The 14,035-nt window shown below is 50.5% G+C and overlaps 1 protein-coding gene across 1 annotated transcript in view; it reads left to right on the plus strand.

The window, feature by feature from the left end:
- LOC142767485 (uncharacterized) overlaps positions 1-14,035 on the plus strand; it is a 49,946-nt gene that overhangs the window by 19,677 nt on the left and 16,234 nt on the right. The window lies entirely within an intron of this gene.

Consider the following 14,035-nt stretch of genomic DNA (forward strand, 5'->3'; position numbering starts at 1 on the left):
GTTTGTGTGCTTTTCGGGCTGTTCCGGGTGTGAGCATTACTTATTACGCATCCGGATAAAACGAGAGAAGGGAGGGGTCCGCTTGGCCGAGCTTGAGAAGCTGGGAGATTGAGTGTACACTCGTCTTTTGGCCCGTAACAGGCTTCTCTTTTCCTTTTGATAACAAACGTATCATCGGGGAATTAACGAGAAGCTTAACTTCAAAGTCAACGCGCTTGATAGTTCGGGGCATGCATATGAGTAGGAACATTCGTGTAGGTGTATTTTTGCCCCGCCGCGGTGGTCTAGTGGCTAAGGTACTCGGCTGCTGACCCGCAGGTCGCGGGATCGAATCCCGGCTGCATTTCCGATGGAGGTGGAAACGTTGTAGGCCCGTGCGCTCAGATTTGGGCGCACGTTAAATAGCCCCAGGTGGTCGAAATTTGCGGAGCCCTCCACTACGGCGTCTCTCATAATCATATGGTGGTTTTGGGACGTTAAACCCCATAAATCAATCAATCAATCGTGTAGGTGTATTTCACTGACGTCGCTTGAACCGCTGTGTTCTATAGCACGAACGCGATGGGGGCGCGAAATTTGTGACTTCAGGTTAATCTTATCAGCACACTGACGACTTGTACTTTCGTTATTTACGCACAGAAGCCGATGACGTGTCGGCGAAGTGGTTATCACACTGAAGCAGGTTCGTCAGCACAGAGTGGGGCTTCGTTGACGGTCGTCAAAGCAGCCATGCTGAAGCACCACTACCTTAAGGACATGCGCCGATGACGTCACGTACAAGCTGTCGTGCTGTCACGTGCAAGCTTCCACGACATCACGTCAAGCTGCAAGCTGTGCCTTGAAAATGGCACATAAAGCCTAACTGCCTCAACAGGCTGCCTAGACGTGTTTTCCTTCGTGACGACCCTATGTGTCTTTATCAGCGACGAATGGGCGTCACACAGGGGGAGGGGGCCTTTGGGCTGGGCGGGAGTGGGTGACCCTGTCAGGACATGTATGTTTGCTTCCGTTTAAGAAAAGAGAATGAAATGTACAGCTCAATCTTTTTTTTTTTACTATTACGATAGCTATGAGTGTTCGGTCGTGATAACCGCGTCAAGTCGGCGTAAGTATGGCCCCTGAATGTGATGTTGGCTGGGCTTTATATCTTCGTAACACGAACCGTACGCGCTGTGAACGAAACTCCAAGCGCTATTTGGCCTCAAATAATCGCCTCCCAACCCGGTGCTTGAGCATTGTATCTTCTGGGGTGACCAGGTCTGACCGAGAGCACTCTCGTCATTTTCCGAAACGTCCACGCTGGATCTAGCTTTCCTGGTTTTTCATTGCTCCTTTCTATTTCACTTCTCTCGTCGTCTCGCTGAAATTATCGACTGCGTGTACGTGCGAGGAGGTGCGGACGCTCATTGATGTGTCGCGGGCGTGCGAGAATCCGTTGCGATCGTCGACCCTCCGCCTTGCTGCCATTCTGCAGAGCGCGGTTTCACAAGAGTGGTGTACCACGTGCGACGCGCTATAAGAAGCGGTCGCCAAAGGCGAAACTGTCGGCGAGACAAGGCGGATGTCGCGGCAAGGTGCGGCCCGGGTTACAAACGAGCGCTGGAAACGCCCCGCGAAATTTGTTGTCTGGAAGCGCGATCCTACTGGCGCCATGCACATCTTTACGGGGGCTCTCACTCTGGGGAGGGAACTGGATAAGAAAGAAGAAATGAATGAGTGGTGCCGGCCTGGTCTTTTTTTCGAAGTCATGACAGGACCGTAATGCCTTTTTTTTTTTTTGCGTAATGCCAGGTGGGATTGGTTATTGGAGCGGCAGTTTATTATTGACAGCGGGAAGGTACCGCGTACTCACTGTGGGTGGAAACTTATTTGTGGTTGCAGTGACAAACCAGGCAGTTCCGTACAATCTCCAGCTACAAGAGAGTCACGCAAATGCGACGGACCTTTCCTAAGCGGGCAGGTTGCGCATGCGCAACGGTGTCGACGAGACGCGCGCCATGATTTTGATGGATAAAGCAAGGGGACAGGATAGGGTGCCTCGATGCCAACGTTCCTTCGTACAGGGTTGGTTACAGCATCTGCCATATGAACCATTGCGGCAAAGCCCCGCAGCGCGAAAGCTTATACAATTTCTGAGCCAATATGGCGGCGGCGTGACGCAGACAACGGGTGTCACCAGCCAGCGTGGAGTGGACTGAGGGATACCTTGCGTCGTGAGTTTTCAAAATTTCATTTCCTTCGATATTACTATTTGGTGTGGAGGGGAGGATTTTGGAGCCGAAAGGACACCAGCTTCAGTTTTGGAGATCTCTACAGGAGGCGCTACTCGGATCCAGAAAATGACCATCCTCTTTACCTGGCCTGGAATATCGAGAAGCGTGCTGCGATGTTTGCACCCTGTCACCCGATATTGAACGCCATGATCCGAGAGAAGTTGCTGTGGCGGTTCCGCTGTAACGTCGCCAGAATCAGTAACGGTTGATGAACTTCAGAATATTGCCACTTTGGCAGTGCTGCCTGGCGTTGCCTTGAAAGGTCTTCAAATATCGGACAGGCGGCAGGAGAGATGGGCTTATTGAATTGTCGATAGCGAATAGGGCGAGAAAAAAGTTGGTAATTGGAATAAGGTAAGGTCTTCTCCCTGCCGTGGATGTGAAATACCAATAAAGGTGTCGATGATTGCGCCGTTTTAGAACCTTTAAATCATCCTAGGCGAGGACGTGAGAGACCATTGCGATAACGCTGATGTTGCAGTGTCACAGGAGGCCACTTTTACCGTCGTATATGTCATGGAACCCATTGGCATCACGTATAAGCAAAGGCTCGTCACAATTTGTTGAAGCAAACGACGGGGGCCCTCGCCTACCCTCAGCGAACATAATTATTAAATAAGTGATTAATCCAAAAGGTGGGAGGGAAGGTGACCCCACCCCTTCATAAGCCTGTGTCGGCATCTCTAGCCCTTCCCTTCAGTGCCTGTAGTCCACCTCTATCATCGATTCGAACAAGTGAGATGGACTAATTAACAGTATTCATGCTGTTACAGGGTTCGTGTGATGAGTAGGTATACTAAAAGCAAATGAGTCAAACCTTCCCTCCCTCTCAGGGTTCCGCCGCGGTGGTCTAGTGACTAAGGGGCTCGGCTACTGACCCGCAGGTCGTAAAATTGAATTACGGCTGCGGCGGCTCCATTTTCGATGGAGGTGAAAATGCTGTAGGCCCGTGTACTGAAACTTGGTTGCACTCTAAAGAACCCCAGGTGGTCAAAATTTGCGGAGCCCTCCACCACGGCGTCGCTCATAATCATACGGTGGTTTTGGGACGTTAAACCCCACATATTAATTAATCAACCGTCCCTCTCTGGTGGTACGTCGATCAACCGACCTGCACCTTTAAATGAGCGGCTGGATTCAGCCATGACATATCTACATTAGAAATCTTTACTGTGTTGTCGTCCTTGCGCTGCCTGAGGATACTATAAACAGATTGATTGATATGTGGAATTTAACGTCCCAAAACCAACATATGATTATGCGAGACGCCGTAGTGGAGGGCTCCGGAAATTTCGACCACCTGGGCTTCTTCAACGTGCACCCAAGTCTGAGCACACGGGCGTGCAGCATTTCCACCTGCATCGGAATTGCAGCTGCTGCAGCCGGGATTCGATCTCGCGACCTGCGGGTCAGCGGCCGCGTACCTTAGTCACTAGACCACCGCGGCGGGGCTACTATTAACAGAGGCTAGTAGTGTGCGACGATAGCAGGTGGCGAAAGCTACCTCCTTTTTTGCGCGCACGTTCGGTTCCAGACAAACCGCGCCTCTGTCTTTGTTGCCCCGCCGTCGCTTAAGATAAACAAGTCTCCGAAAGCCTTCAGACCACCATGTGGTTGCGCACTCTGTATATGCGTTCCCACGGTGCCGCGACTGGAAATTCCCGTTACGAAAGGAACGTCGAGTTGTGTGTCTGTTTGTCTGCACGGCGGCTAATTCAATACCAGAGGGACTCTGGGCGAGTCGTGTGCGAGAGTTGGAATCGACACGCCCATTAACTCCAGGTTCGCAGGCCGACGCAAAGCTGTGTCCAAGCTGTGTCATGTTTTACGAAATCATACGTAGTTTTGTTGTTCTTTTTTTCCCCTTCGCGTGCGTTTGTGTATCCGGTCATTCATGAGCGCACGCCTAGTTTACCTTGACCCGCCCTTGCGACCGTCTCGATCGAGAACTGTTGCGCGTGAATACACTTGTACGTTTTCTATTTTATTATCCTTTTTTTTTTAACGTGCGACACCTCGCGTGTGTTGTGCCGTGAAGGCCCTTTATTTCGGCCGATCCGGTCGATTCTTTCGCTTCGGTCGATTACTGAATCAATCGGCTCACTATACGTATAAGGCACGTCCGCCGGGGCCGTCAATTGCTTCCCGTGACCGAAGTGGCGCCATTAATGCGTCATAACCGGTCGCCTTGTTCGGTGTCTTATCTATTCAGTACCCGACTGTGATGCGATGGTGATGCGACTGGTGCGCGTAATTGTGAATGATTGAAAAGTGCGCGAAATTAAAGGATGACCGAGTGCACGTGCTGGGTCGCCTGAACAACGACGACGCCGAGGACCGGTACACGTGAGAGCGTGGAGCGCAAGCATCCAAGACCATAAAGCAAACAAGGGCCAATGGCTGATCACCACGGAGTTTTGAAAGGCCAATCGGGACGAGACAAGTGTGCCCCAGAGGAAGCCAAGCCTGAAGGGCAAAAAGAGCTAGGAGTTCGAGGTGAACGAGGCAAGAGGAAGGTCACAGCTGGGAGCTGAAGACAGGCAGTCGGGTGGCAGACCTGAGCCTTCTGGACTTCACCCGGTCTGGACCTCCGGACAACGCCTTCCAAGGACGGCGAGCTGCCTCAACGGTCGAGACCAAGGCCTGCAGATTCCGGTGCGGGTGCAGCAACGGCAGTTCGGGTCACGGGCCTGAGCCTTGCAACCAGCCACCTCATCGGGCGAATCTGGGCCGCCACAGGCATCACCGAGCGAGTCCCGTTCCATCGTCGCCGCCAGCGAGCATCGGTACACGCCGTCGCCACCATTACAGCAGCAACGTTTTGGTGAGATCGAACTTGCTCTCTTCCCTGCACCGCCGAATCACCGCGTCAGAACTGCATCATGTAGCTGTGACTTTCCGTCGGCAGTTTCGGGACTTTAGATGTTTGTTTTCCTTCTAAATCCCGCTTTTAGCCAGCTACTCATTTCTTGTAGTTTGTGTTTGAGTTTTGCTTCAGTTCTGCAGTAAATGTTTAGGTGTTGTTTGTTAAGCAGACGGCTTCGTCTTTATTAGAAAAACTCTCCGGGGCTCAACCAGGAGAAACAAATCAGCAACAAGAACCCGCATCACAAACTGGCGTCCGCAGCGACAGGACGAAGCCGTTGGTTTGACACCTTCATTTATTGACGCGGTTGACATCATGTCGAATATGCGAGAGCTAATGGCCTTGGCGGATCGCATGGGAATTGATGGGGCGGATTTTAAAGCATGGTACGAGGAGAAGGAGGCACGAGCACGAGAGGAACGGGCTGCGGAACGAGAAGCTCGAAAGGAACAGTTGGAACGGGAGACGCAGGCCAAGAAGGAGCAGCTTGAGCTCGAGACGCGTGAAAAAGAAAAACAGCTCGAACTGGAGACACGCGCAAAGAAGGAGCAGCTGGAATTAGAGAACCAAAACCTGCAACTGCGTCTTAGACTTGCCGAAGCTGAGAATAGCCGTGTAGAGACAAGAACTGTTGACTCAGCACCAGGCTCAGCACAAGAAAGGAGTGTTTCATGCAGCGTGAATCCTCATAAGTTGATACCGGGATTTAATGAAAGCCGGGACGACTTGGACGCCTATTTAAAAAGGTTCGAGAGAGTCGCCATCGGTCAAGAATGGCCTAGGGACAAATGGGCCACAGCTTTAAGTTTATGTTTGAGCGGAGAAGCCTTAAAGGTGTTTGGAAGACTTTCGCCGGAGGATTCACTCGATTATGATAAAGCCAAGTTGGCGTTGCTCCAGCGTTTCCGTTTTACGGCCGAAGGGTATCGGGAAAAGTTCCGACAAAGCAAGCCACAGGACGGCGAAACAGGCAAGCAGTACGCAACTAGGCTACTGAGTTTTTTCGATCGTTGGGTCGAAATGTCGAGGACCGGAAAAGAATATTCGGCTCTTCGTAACTTGATAGTTACAGAACAGTTCTTAAGAAACTGTCATCACCGTTTGGCACTTTTCCTGCGAGAAAAGAACTTCAACAAGCTAGAGGACATGGCCGAGGCCTCAGATAACTTTTTAGAAGCTCAGAGGCAAGTCAACCTGTTAGTTTTCCGAGAAAAAGTGGAATCTAAAAGCAATACGGAAAAAAGTGGTAGTTACTCGGAGAGAGGAGCAGTACGTTGTTTTGTATGTGGCAAAATGGGTCACAGGGCATCGGAGTGCCGATCAAGGCCAAAACAACCTTTCTGTGGATACTGTCAGAAGGCGGGGCATGATTCCAAAACTTGCTCAAAGAAGAACGGTTCAGCCAACAAGACGTCATGTCTTTTGTCGCCAGAGGAGCACTCAACGGAAGTGAAGTTTTCACCGGACAAAGAAGAGGACATGGCGGGCGCCGTGAATACTCACCCGAAGTTTGCCACACACAAAATGCCCGTGTTACAGGGCCGAATCTTTGGCCGAACCGTCTCAGTGTTGCGGGATACGGGTAGCAATACACTGGTGGTGCGTCGTTCTCTGGTACCCGATGAAGCCCTCATAGGTACTACCGCTACGCTATTCTTAGCCGATGGCAGTAGCATCATCGTTCCTGAGGCGGAGGTGGAAATTCATTCACCTTATTTTTCTGGTACATCTATTGTCAAATGCATGACAAACCCACTCTACGACCTTATCGTCGGAAATGTACCAGGTTCACGTGAAGTCCATGACCCCGATACCAAGTGGGAGGAAAGGATTCCGGTAAAAACCTACCCCAACTATATAGCGAGTGGAAAAGGAGCAGATAGAGAGGATGGTACCCTGAAGTCTTCAGTGGTTGGTATCAAAATCCGAGAGCAACGGTCAATCTCATCTGAAATCGATGTACCCACCTTGAAGACGACCCGAAAGGATCTTAGTGCCGCTCAAAAACAGGACAAGACCCTAGATTCTTGCAGGAGTAAAGTAGGTCAAGGGCTACAGGGAGGATCAAAGTCCTATTCGTTCGAGATAGAAAAGGGGCTGCTATACCGCTACTATCACCTACCATCTGGTAAGGTGATTCAACAAGTAGTAGTGCCCCAAAGATTGCGCAGCCCAGTGCTTACTTTGGCGCACGAAACCCTGATGTCGGGGCATCAAGGAATAAAAAGAACGATTGATCGTGTTCTACAATCATTTTACTGGCCAGGAGTTCAAGAGGCAGTGAGGAGATACGTGCGCTCTTGTGACGCATGCCAACGAACCTACCCCAAGAGCAGAGTTGGTAAGGCACCACTAGGTCGAATGCCTTTGATAGACACCCCATTCGAAAGAGTGGCAGTGGACATTATCGGGCCTTTAAAGCCAATATCACACATGGGTAATCGATATATACTAACACTAGTGGACTTCGCTACTAGATACCCAGATGCAATAGCCCTGCCATCCATCGATTCAGCCACAGTAGCCGAGGCACTGGTAGAGATGTTTTCTCGAATCGGGTTCCCGCGTGAGGTACTTTGTGATCAGGCATCATGCTTTACATCGGAGCTAATGAGAGAGGTCAATGACTTGTTGGCGATCAAGCATCTCAGCTCCACACCCTATCATCCCATGTGTAATGGCTTAGTGGAGAGATTTAATGGCACACTAAAGCAAATGTTGCGTAAATTGTGCCAAGAGGAGCCCAAGACATGGGACCGACTATTAGCCCCACTCCTGTTTGCGTACCGGGAAGTCCCGCAAGCCAGCTTGGGATTTTCGCCTTTTGAGCTGATCTACGGTAGAAATGTTCGAGGACCTCTCAGTCTACTTAAAGAATTATGGACCGGAGACAATCAAAGCGAGGAAGTGAAGACAACATATGGGTATGTCCTGGATCTCAGAGATCGCCTAGAAAAAACATTGCAGTTGGCACAAGAAAACCTGTCACGAGCTAAAACAACGCAGAAGAAATACTATGACCGGGGAAGTCGGATGCGTCGGCTAAAGGTTGGAGACCGCGCCCTCGTACTACTTCCCACGACGGAAAACAAGCTTATGATGCATTGGAAAGGACCTTTCAGGGTCACAGGAAAGAAGGGTGACTCTGACTACTGGCTGGATATGGGACATACTACCAAGCTGTTCCATATAAACATGTTAAAACGCTACGAAGAGCGTCCTCCAGAAATATCACCCCAGTCCGCATCTTTCATTGTAGTGGAAGAGGAAGAGACAGACACGCCAGTGCCTACCTTTAAAGCTACTGAGGGCTTTGGTACTGAAGCTATCAAGCTTGGTCCTAACCTCAGGAATAGACAAAGGGAAGAAATTGACGAGCTCCTAACCACCCATAAAGACGTCTTTTCCGAAGTCCCCGGCAAGACAAACTTGTTAGAGTGTCGTCTTAAACTGACAACGTCCGAGCCTATCAACACTCCACAATATCCGTTACCATTCGCAATGAAAGAGGTAGTTGAGAAAGAAGTCGGAGAAATGCTGCGACTCGGAGTGATTGAAAGGTCCGACTCACCTTACAACTCACCATTGGTGCTGGTGAAGAAGCCCGATAAGAGTTACCGTACTTGCATCGACTTCCGTCGCATCAATGATGTGTTGGTCTCCGACGCAGAACCAATTCCGAGAACGGATGTATTGTTTACAGAGATCGGCACTAGAAAATTCTTCTCCAAGTTTGACCTTACGAAAGGATACTGGCAGGTGCCCTTGGACAAAGAATCCCGGCTAAAAACGGCATTCTCCACCCAATCGGGACACTACCATTTCCTCTATATGCCATTCGGTATCAAAACAGCGTCCGCAGTGTTTACCCGGCTAATGAGACGTCTCCTTCAGGGCATCCCGAACGTCGTTCATTATATCGATGATGTTCTCGTCGCTACGACAACCTGGGAGGAACACATGCAGACTCTGAGTGAACTGATGAATAGGATTCGAGAAGCAGGACTCAAAATTAAGCCCCAGAAATCGGAGATTGGAATGACGTCGATTGTGTTCCTGGGTCATCGACTGGGAGATGGAACAATTCAGCCGGTAGAGGACACGATCATAAAAATCGCCAAAGCCCCATTACCCACTACGAAGAAACAACTACGTTCGTTTCTTGGCTTGGCAGGATATTATCGTGATCTAATCCCTCACTACGCTGAGAAGGCACGGCCTCTGACAGAGATGACAAAGAAAAGGGAGAGTAACAAGATCAATTGGAATATTGAAGGGCAGACAGCTTTCGAAACACTAAAGCAAGCTCTGGCGTCTGGACCTATTTTAAAGGCTCCGGATCTCAAACGTGGATTTGTACTCCGCAGTGACGCCTCCGATTCTTGCATCGGTGCAGTCCTTATGCAAGAGCACGACGGTGTTTTATACCCGGTAAAATACGCCAGTCGTCAGCTACTGCCTCGAGAACAGAACTACTCAACAATCGAGCGGGAGTGTCTCGCGTTGGTGTGGGCAGTGGAAAGAGAGAGTAAAACTTTATTGAAGGGGAAAGGGAGAGGGGCGTTTTAGAGCCTTTATGGTTGGGGCCCTACGTCCAGGGCTCCACTGGCCTTAGCCGCCCGCCGGACTTGATCCAGTAGTGCGAGCTGCACTCCTGGGTCCGAGCTAGCGAGGTGTGCCTCCCACTGCTCCATACTAGGTGTTAAAGGTTCGCCGAGAAAATTGGTTATGTCACTTGGTTTACGATCGCACCCCCACGATATGTGGTAGAGAGTCGGTCTTCCGCCGCACCACGGACATACAGCCGGGTAAAGAGTTGGATGTATCGCGTGTAACTTCAGTAGGTGCGGAAATACATCCGTTTGAATTTTTCTAAGGTCAGTGGCCTCTTCCCCATTAAGGGATCTGTGAGGTGTTCCACATTTTTGACGCGTGAAGCGCTGGTGAGCTAGAATCTCCCTAGGTAAAATTGGCATGGTCAATGAAAGAGATGGATTCTCCGCTCGGTTACAAAACGCACGAGCTAGAGCGTCCGCCCTTTCATTGCCTTCGAGACCTGCGTGTCCCGGGCACCAGATCAAGCGATGGTGGTGAGTGAGTTTGGATCCTAGCAACCTCAGCCCCATTGCTGGAAGGCGGCCCCTTAAAAAGAGCCGGCAGGCTTCCTGGGAGTCGGATAAAATAACTGATGGCTCCCCTCTACGCTCCTGAAACCTTAAGGCTAAGGCTATGGCCATCGTCTCCGCCTTTGTAGCCGAGGTCGTGCGTACGGAGGCACTCGTTAGCAGCGTCATGTTGTTGTCGACAACAGTAATTATGTGTCTCTGCCAATCGAAACTGGCCGCATCGACGTACGCGACATTTGAAGCTGAGCCGAATTGCTTTCGAAGCCAGTTTACCCTCGCAGTACGTCGCTCAGCGTGAAAGTCGTGATGCATATTTTTGGGCACCGGTGCGATTGAGATTCGCCTGCGGACCTCTTGGGCTACGTCGACCAGCTCCTCATCAATGTGCTGTGGGTGGGGCGAAATTCCTATTCTAGTGAGTATCGCCCTGCCTGCTGGAGTTTCACTTAGACGATTCCTCTGAGACATGAGGACTGCGGCACTGAGCTCAGCATAAGTGTTATGTATACCGAGAGCTAGGAGCCGCTCGGTCGGTGTGCTGGTGGGTAGACCAAGTGCTGCCTTAAAAGCGCTTCTAATGAGCACATCCACCTGGCTCTCCTCACTTCTGTCGAGTGAGTGGTACGGTAGGCCATACGTCACTCTGCTCAAAACTAAGGCCTGGACAAGCCGGAGAGTATCCTTTTCTTTCATGCCTTTTTTATGATAAGTGATGCGACGGATCATTCTAGCTATCTGTTTAACCGTAGTCTTTAAGGTGGTTATCGTGTGACTGGCTTTGCCATTGCTTTGGACCCAGAAGCCAAGTATACGGGCCTGAGTAACCTCGGCTATGGCATGGCCGTCTACCTGTAAGTTTATGGCACCGTTACTTTTGTAATACTTACTGTGTATTCTTATGAGTTCAGATTTTTCAGGCGCACAGCTCAGCCCACTATTTCTTGCGAACTCTGCCACAGCTGTCGCAGCAGCCTGGAGGGTCTGCTCTTTCAGCGCCAGTGAACCCTTCGTAGCCCAGAGTGTGATGTCGTCCGCATACAATGTATATCCAAGGTGCGGGATTGCTTCGAGCTCGTGAGCAAGTCTGCGCATAGCTATGTTAAAGAGCAAGGGGGAGATGACTGCCCCTTGCGGTGTGCCTTTATTTGGCATCGAGAACGGCACCGACCTCGTGTCGCCTATCCCAATAGTTGCCGTCCGCCCAGAGAGGAAGGATTTAATGTAGTTAAATGTACGCTTTCCGCAGCCGATTGTGTTGAGTTCAGAGAGAATGGCCTCGTGCGAAACATTATCAAAGGCCCCTTTGAGGTCGAGGGCCAAGACCAAATGTTCGCCTCCCCTGGGTACGCAACTCATGACCTCTTCTTTTAAAAGGAGGAAGGCATCCTGGGTTGAGAGTCCGGAGCGAAAACCAATCATGGTAGCGGGAAACAGATTTTCTTTTTCAATGTAATTTTGAAGCCGTGTCTGTACTACTCGCTCGTAGAGCTTGCCCATGCACGAAGTAAGCGAAATGGGCCGCAGGGCTCCGAGCGATGGTGCTTTACCGGGCTTTGGTATAGTTATTATTTTGGCTTCCTTCCACTCCGGAGGAACGTGACCTTGGGACCAGCAGTGGTCGTTAAGAAATTGCGTTATCTGCTCAAGAACCTCAGTGCTGAGGTTTCTTATCATAGCGTTTGTTATACCATCCGACCCCGGCGCAGAGTTCCGATTGGCTGCCTGGGCTGCCGCGAAAACCTCTTCTTTCGTGATTGCGGCGTCTAATGTGGCATTCTCGCTGCCGATGTACTCTAATGTACATGGCGGAACCACATCAGTACCGATATAACGGTCTTTAAGCGCCTGGATCAACTCTCCGTCGGTGCCGGGGTAGCTGTGTACTATTCTTTGAAGAATGCGGTTCATGGAGGACTTAGATTTGTCCGGCTCCAGCATGGACCTCAGTATCGCCCACGTCTGGCTAGTCCCTAGTGTACCGCGGAGAGAACCGCAAAACTGCACCCAACCATCGGTGGCAAGTTTCGTTGCGTATTCATTCGCTTCCTCCGACAGAGCAGCGATTCGCCTGTAGAGGCAGCGGTTGAGGCGTTGTTTTTTCCATCTCTTGATCAGGCGTCGCCTACTATCCCACATGTGCAATAGGTGCCGGTCTATCGCAGGCGCCTCAACTGTGCGCGCTATTTTCTTAGAGGTGGCATCATGCGTTTCTCGAATGAAAGCAACCCACCCACTGACATCACAGGGCGTTTGCTCCGGCAGAGGGCGCTTTCGAAAGGTCACCCAGTCTGTCATCACAACGTCACCAGCGACACGACGAACTTTTGGTGATGCTATAGAGGTGCTAAGAATATAATGGTCACTACCAAGGTTTTCATCGAGGTTTGACCACGTGGCATTTTTAATGTTGAAGGTGAAGGTCAAATCAGGGTACGTGTCCCTGCTAATGCTATTACCAAGCCTGGTGGGTGCTGTTGGCAGAGTGATAAGGGTAAAACCTAATTTAGACGTGGTGTTCTCTAATAACACTCCCTTGGGTGAATCCCGGACGTAGCCCCAAGCGGTGCTCGGAGCATTAAAGTCGCCCACCACCACTAATTGATCTCTGGTGCCCACGGCTCGAACTGCCTCGTTTAGGAGTGGGCCGAAGTCGTCATTCCGGTTTTTGGGAGGACTGTATATGTTTAAAATTTTCGTTCGTACTTTTCCTCGTTTTTGTGGGAAGACATCGATAATTTGGTGATTAATGTCAGTCTGATCGTAATGGTCTAGCGCAACTGTCATGAAGTTACTCACCAGCGCTGCAACGCGGGGGTATTTTGGATCGTATAATGTGTAATATCCCTGCAATTTGACGGGACGGTTCCCAACTTCTTGCAGGCATATTACATCAGGTGGGATTAGTGCCGAATGGATGTAATTCTGCAATGCCGCCGCTCGTTTGTGGAACGTGCGACAATTCCACTGCCAGATTTCTAGGTGGTCGGAGTTTTGCGTGGAATTAGTTCGCGTCATGGTGACTACTGCCTTTATTGGGGGGTGTCTGCTTTCTCCGTGATTCGACGGTCCTTCGGTAGTGGACTGCTCGCGGAGGTAACACTGACCCGCTTGTTGATGGCACGCTGAATGCCTACAACTGAGTCATTAACGTATCGTCTTTGTTGTTCCGTTTCTGCTGCAAACTCTTTCCTGTACTCCGAAAACATTTGATGCATTTGCTGCATCATCTGCTCTCGGAGTTCAGACGCTGCTCGTTGCTGTTGTGATTGGAGTTCTCGCATTAAGTTTCGCAAGCTCTGCAACTGTTCCCCCATCTGTAACTGGCTAACGTGGGCCTCCTCGCTAAACCTCTGAGGTATGTCTACTTTCGCCGTTCCTCCCTCCAAAGAGTGGGCTACGGTTGCCCTGGAGATAGCATGAGTGGCGTTGTTGTTCGCCTCTAAGGCGTTAAGCCTGGCTTCAAGTTTGGTTTCTAAAGATGATATGATTTTGTGGAACTCCCGGCGTTCCTCCTTAATCTGGCATCGAAGTTTCTCGTTTTCTAAAGCAAGCTGCTTATTCTCGGCAACCATTTTCTGATATTCGGGATTCTCAATTAAGGGAGCAGATGGAGACACAATCCTCGTCCAGCTCACCGTGTTTGCTGGCTGGCAGGCGGCTGCCTCCGTCCCCTCTTTGGGCGGCGTCAAGATTTGTACCAGCGCTTTCTTCTTCTGCTGCTGATGCTGCTGCTGTTGCTGCTGCTGCTGTTGCTGTTGCTGTTGCTGCTG

This window comes from Rhipicephalus microplus, chromosome 7 (assembly GCF_043290135.1).
Source record: "Rhipicephalus microplus isolate Deutch F79 chromosome 7, USDA_Rmic, whole genome shotgun sequence".
NCBI lineage: Eukaryota > Metazoa > Arthropoda > Arachnida > Ixodida > Ixodidae > Rhipicephalus > Rhipicephalus microplus.